This window comes from Arachis ipaensis, chromosome B04 (genome assembly GCF_000816755.2).
Source record: "Arachis ipaensis cultivar K30076 chromosome B04, Araip1.1, whole genome shotgun sequence".
Classification (NCBI taxonomy): domain Eukaryota; kingdom Viridiplantae; phylum Streptophyta; class Magnoliopsida; order Fabales; family Fabaceae; genus Arachis; species Arachis ipaensis.
In genome coordinates, this window is record NC_029788.2 from 545,171 (window position 1) to 551,966 (window position 6,796).

Here is a 6,796-nt window from a genome sequence, read left to right on the forward strand (position 1 = left end):
TGTAATATAAAAGTAAATTGAGGATAAAGTTGGAAAATTAGTTGTTAAAATATTGTGATTTTATGTTTAAACATTTTGGCGAGTAATAGTAAAGCATATTTTTTATTTTCGAAATTTATAAAATTTTAAAAATATTTTTAACGTTTATTTTATTTTAATTTTATTTTTAATTATTAAATATATTTTAAGAGATAAATATTAAATTAGTATTTAAAATATTTTGACATTAATAAAATGATACCCAATAAATATTATTAATAAAATAATTTTTAAAAAAAAATAAAATTTGACACACATATTTTTGAGTTCATTAAAATACATCTCTGATTAAAATGATGCTCAGATGACCACTGTATAATATATGTACTTAGGTGAAATTTTAATTAATTAATCAATATATCCTGAAAATGTTTCCTCAACTTTAATTTAGCTAAAGATCTCTTCTTCTCAGCGCATTCTCTCACTCTTTCGATCATCAATTATCTCAAATGTGCATATTGAAAAATGTATATAGCTAGACCTCTTGACAAATTTGCTATGGAAAAAAAAGAACCCATCAATATAATAAATAGTAAAAAATTTAATTGACAGAAATTACTAATTACTGATTAATTTACAATTCAAAAAGATGAATCACAATAAAACTCATCTAAAAAAATCAACCTCTTGAGCTAAGACCAAGTCAGCCTAACCCTCAATATTTAGCAAGAAAGCTAAGAACACAAGAGAACACAAGAGAAAGAAAGCTTTGGTGGAAGAACACTTTATTGCTCAAGTGTGGTTACAAATGATTCACACACCTTACACTAATTTCCTTGATGGTATGCACAATATCTCCTTCCACCATAGAAATGGCCGCCAACTCAGCCTTGCGACTCAACGCATCTGCTACCACATTAGTCTTGCATGACTTGTATTCGAATTCGAAATCAAACTCAGCCAAGAAGTCTTGCCACCTAGCTTGTTTGGGACTTAACTTCTTTTGAGTTTGGAAGTAGCTTGTAGCCACATTGTCTGTCTTGACGATGAAGTGTGAACCGAGCAAGTAGTGACGCCAAGTTCTCAGACAATGCACCACCGCAGTCATCTCCTTCTCTTGGACAGTGTATCGCCTCTCTGTATCATTCAACTTGCGACTCTCAAAGGCAATAGGATGTCCTTCTTGCATCAGAACTCCTCCAATAGCGTAGTCAGAAGCATCAGTGTGGACTTCAAATACCTTTGAGTAGTCGGGTAGTGCTAGTACTGGTCTTTCTGTGATAGCAGCCTTCAACTCATCAAAGGCCTTTTGACACTCCTTTGACCATTCCCAAGAGTGATTCTTCTTGAGAAGATCAGTTAATGGTGTAGCCTTAGTGGAGTATCCCTTGATAAACCTCCGATAGTAATTAGCCAACCCAAGGAATGACCTCAATTCAGATACCTTGTTTGGCGGCTCCCACTCTTTGATAGCCTTCACCTTTCCTTGATCCATGCAGAGAGTTCCACCCTTAATGATGTGTCCCAAGAAGTAGACTTCGCCCCTTGCAAAGGAACACTTTTCCTTCTTCACATATAGGTTATTCTCTCGCAAGATCTTGAACACGGTTTGTAAGTGTTCTACATGTTCCTCCAAAGTATTGCTAGTGGCTATGTTGCAAGTACCCTTTTCCATATCTACGCACTTTCTCCTCCACCACAAAGTAGCATTATCAGAAAGGTAGAGAGTTGCAGTGCGTACCTTTATTGCTTCTTCGACCACCCCTTTTTGACTATGATTTTTAAAAAAAATATTCTATTAATTTTAATATTTTTATACAAAAAGAATTTAATAACAAAATTAAAAGTAGTATAAGAATCTAATAAAAAAATATAAAAATCTAATTAAAATTTTAATAAGACTATAAAGACTAATAGAATAATTAAAACTACAATAAAATTCACATGCAATCTATCTCAGTTTGGACAATAAAAGAGAAGTAAAGCTAGCTTTGTTTATAAAAACGGGATTAGAGACAGAGACAAACAAAATCGTATTTGATAGATGAGATATGGACAGATAAAAACACTAAATTAGTATATTTTGTATCCATCTTAATAGGAACATAAAGACACTAACAAAGAACACATTTTATTTTTTATTTTTTTTATTATTCTTGTTAAATTTTTATTATTATATTTTTTTAATATTATATTTTTTCTCAAATTTTTTGGATAAAAAATATGAGAATAAATTAAATTATTATAATTTTTTAAAATTTATGACAAAAAAAATACAAAAACACAAATTTTTTTGTTCCTGTCCTTTGTGTCTTATTCTTATCCTGTTCTTAGAAACAAATACAACCCAAGAGACGGAGTAAGACAAGGCCAGAAAAAAAGTATCAAAGACAAAGGAGGCACGACACATAGAAGCAGAGGCGAAGGCGAGCCACGGTAAAGCCAAGACGATAACTTTAACACAAACAGAGGAGGTAGGGCAACGACTGACAGCGAGCAGCAACTGGCGGTGAACAGCAAGAGTAATTACAAACAGTTGCGAGCAAGGAAGACAAGGCGACAATAATGAATGCGCAAGGACGATGTGACGCGGATAGAGACAACAGACACACAGGAACTAGCAAACACAGAAGGCGCGGCAACCAGACTGTGATGTCGATGACAATGAACTTGTGAGAGTCAGAGAGTGAGAAGTTGAGGCATCACGTTGAGCTCCACTATTGCTATTTTGGCCTATTTTAAAGTGAGAGAGTGTGTTGGGGATGGAAAAATTTTCGTTGGAGTAGAATTTAGGAGGATTTTTCAAGTTGGATTAAATTAATTAATTAAAATTTTCACCTAAATATATATATTAAGTAACTATATCATCAAATTACGATGACCACTTTAGCATTATTTTCATAAAAGATATATTCTAATAAGTTTAGAGACACATTTATCAAATTTTAATTTTTTTTTTTGCTATTTTATCAATAATATTTATTGAATGCTATTTTATAATTGTCAGAATCTTTTAGATTATAATCTAATATTTATCTGTTAATCTAGTATTTATATGTATGTTTCAATTATATTATTCTTTGTTAACAATGTTAGTGGGAATAATGACATAGCTATTCAATGTTAGTGGTATTTATAGCATTGTCCTGTTGTATGTTGTCTCACTTATTAAAGATTTAATTGAAGTATAGGAAACATTAAAAGTAAAATTAAAAGGAAAAGTATAGGTACCCAACAATATTTTTGAACAATGCGTAAAAATTAAAATTATAGGTTAAGGATAAAACTTATATTGGGTGGCCACTCCAATGCATGCGAAGAAACATCATTAACAGAAGATGAAGGGTAGAGCTAGTTTTGGGAATACACCCTCATTGCCGGTGAAATAATTAAACACGGTCCAACATTGATTAAGGATTTGGATGAATTGATTTTGTTTTTTTACATTGCATAACCCCCCCCTAAAGTAAATGCTCAAAAAAAAAAAAAAAACATCATCACCACCTTCAATGTTAGGTTCAATGCCAGGTGATGTTTAGTGAACATAGTGAGTATCTTGTTCACCATGATTTATAGGTTGCCATGATAGCTAAGGGCACTGGACAGAGAACATATGTTTACAAAGCGATGCAAGAATTTTGAGCTTGAAATATAGTCTATTGTAATCTGAAGATTATATTTGATGGTAGAAACTCGTCACAATGAATGAATCCCTAAGGAAAACCCTTCTTTTTTAAAAAATTTCAGACATCCACCTTACCGCAATTCTGACTTCAAAGATTCCCAACAATTCAACAATCCTCTCTCGCGCTTCAACAACTGCCATTTTGATGAGCATCATCGAGGCAAGATCCTCACACTTCAATGTTATTGGCAAGGTCCCCCCTCACATTAGTGGCACCTTATGAAGATGTTATTGTGATCACAGTGGTAAGCAGTAAGCACAGTAATGGTCTGTAAATTGCGACGTGTGTCGCATTTGAAAAGGGGATATAATGTCTTTTACGTGGGTTCTGATTATTTTTTTGAAATATTTGATCTTCCCAATGGTCGAGAAAAGGTTCTTTTAAGAGGCCCATGCGTGATTTAAGGAAGCTATTTAGCTGTAAAACAGTGGAGCCAGAGTTCAGGCCGCGTGAGAAGACTTTCGATACCACATTAGTGTGGATAAAATATGAAGCCCAAGTATTTGGTATTATCAGGAGAAAATAATTATGAGAATCAAAGCAGCGGTGGAAAAGCCACTTAAGGTTGACCTAACACCAAATCTGTAGAGCGTGGAAAGTTTGTTTGAGTTTTTGTTCAGATTATATAACTTTGGCATTTCCATAACTTAGAAAACAATGGTAGATGAAAACAATGCTCTGACCATGTTACCCGGGAAAGCAATATCAGAAAAAGGTAGTGAAGAAAGCAGTGTTTCAAGATGAGAATCAAAGGAAGATGGTGGCTGGTTAGGGAGACTATGACAACTACACATTCAATGCAACCAAGACTTGAATTTGAAAATTTTCTAGAGACAATTGTTGTTGATAAAGATGATGCTGGTTTTGTTCATCACAAATCATAATCCCACGTAAAATTGGAGAGATGGATTAAAATGGTTAATAAAATTGAGCGGTGAAAAAGAATTATTTTCATATTAATCAGAAGAGTAACCATCCGGATATCAAGGATAATAAACATCTCATGTCATAAAATCATTTATCCCAAAAGCTTAAGCTGATTTTGTGGTTCACCAAGGATCGAACTCTTGACCTTTCGGATCTAGAACTCTAATATCATATCATGAAACCACTCATCCCAAAAACGTAAGTTGATAGGACAATGTAACACTAATGGTCATATCTCTAATACTTCCTAAACCTCCATTGTACGTATTGTACGCTTAGGCCACTAGCTCCATATACTTTCTCTAATCAGAAATCTAATTTGTCTTTGACTAATTAACCATGATAGCCCCACAAAGAAGTCTAATAATGTTGTTAGTCTTGGGAAGAAACCTGATTTGCATCAGACAACGACTAAGAAGAACGGTGGCTCTAGGTTGGCAAAAAAACTTCAAGACAGTGCAAAAGGTCCCAACCATAAAAAGGAGAAACCATGGTCTCGTTTCACCTAGCTATGGCGAACGTCGGGAATTTCCAAGCCTTCAAAGGAGGGGATTCCTATAAGCACACCAGCTCGTGGGAAGCATAAGCAGGTAGTATATCCTTCTTCAACGAAAATATCATGGATAGGGATAGACAAAATGTCAGAGGTTGGGTCATCGAAAACCATGAGACGAAAAGTGAGGATGCCAAGGTTCCTTCTAAAAAGGAATCCTTTGCAAGATGATGTCCAGCCATGAATTATTATACCAATAATGTATCTTGGAATGTTTCACGGGTTTCCAATAAAGCGGCTTGTGTTTATACTTTATAGACAGTGGGTAAAAAATTTTCTCATTGTTCTTTTTCCAGAAGATGAAACTTTTTTGCAAAGATTAGGTTATCATGTTAACAGTGTTAATTAGTATCACAGAGGCGGGATATGATTCTTATAAGCAACGCACAAGGTCAATTGCATTGTTTAGCTTCTCTCCCCAGATACACTCAAGAGGATAAGCACAAGCACACTCGAGTGGGTGAATCGAGTGTTGAAAAGCAATGATCGATAAATTTTTCTCAATGTAAAAGCATACAATAAATAAACGAACAAATAGTTTTGTAGTAGTGCTTTTCTAAGGACCTACAAATGAACTCCCAACAATTATAAGGAGTTATATTTTTTACACGGTTAATAATGTTAGATAAACAAAAAAAAAAAGTCAAAATTTGTCTTATTTAATATTAATTAATTATCGCAACAATTAATGAATGCTAAATAAGGCAAGTTATGGCTGATTTTTTTTTGTTACTAGACATTTCCATTTTTACACCAATTTAAAAATTGAAATATTTGGTAACTAACAAAATCAGCCAAAAATATTTATAATTTACTTTATTTAATATTTATTAATTATTACAACAATTAATGAATATTAAATAAAACAAATTCTAATTTTTTTGGCTCCTTAGCATTTAAATAATAATAAATGTAAAGAATTTAAGAAAAAAAACGTTGGATATATTTTTAATTCAGTATAACCTTTTCACTTACGTCCAGTCTTTTTGATAAAAATGTCAAAGATTTTCATTTCTCTTTACCAAAACATTTAAAGTGCTTGATAAACTGTTACAATTAAGTTCAGTTTTATACATTTTATGATATCTTCGTAGATTATAATATTAGAGAAAGACGTCGACTCTAAAGACTCAAAGCAATAAAATTAAGTTAAATTTTTGGGATATTTTGTAGCAAAACAAAAAAAAGTCAAAGACAAAATAAATTTTTACATTAAAAATTAAAATCATATTTAATCCTAAAATTACCTAAATCCTATATGCTTAAATCTTCATGATCTTTGAACTTGGCTTCTTGTCATTTTTATTTCTTTTTTTCTTGTTGACATTCATAAAAAATATATACCAGCAAAAAAAACTTGAGTTCATACATATGCATATATTGTTAAAATTTTTTCATAAATTATATTTTTTTATTTTTCAAATAATATTGTAAAAAAAAATAACAATGTCACATGAATTTTAATATATAAATCTTATACTTTCATGTGTCTGAAATAAAATTCGATTGTTGTATTATATTTTTAAAGTGTAAACTATTAAAGTGATACCCAAAAATTTATGTCTCTAACAAAATAACTCCAAAAAATATAATGATAAATAAATATCTAAAAAAATTAAAAATACGATAAAAAGAACTATATATTAAATAC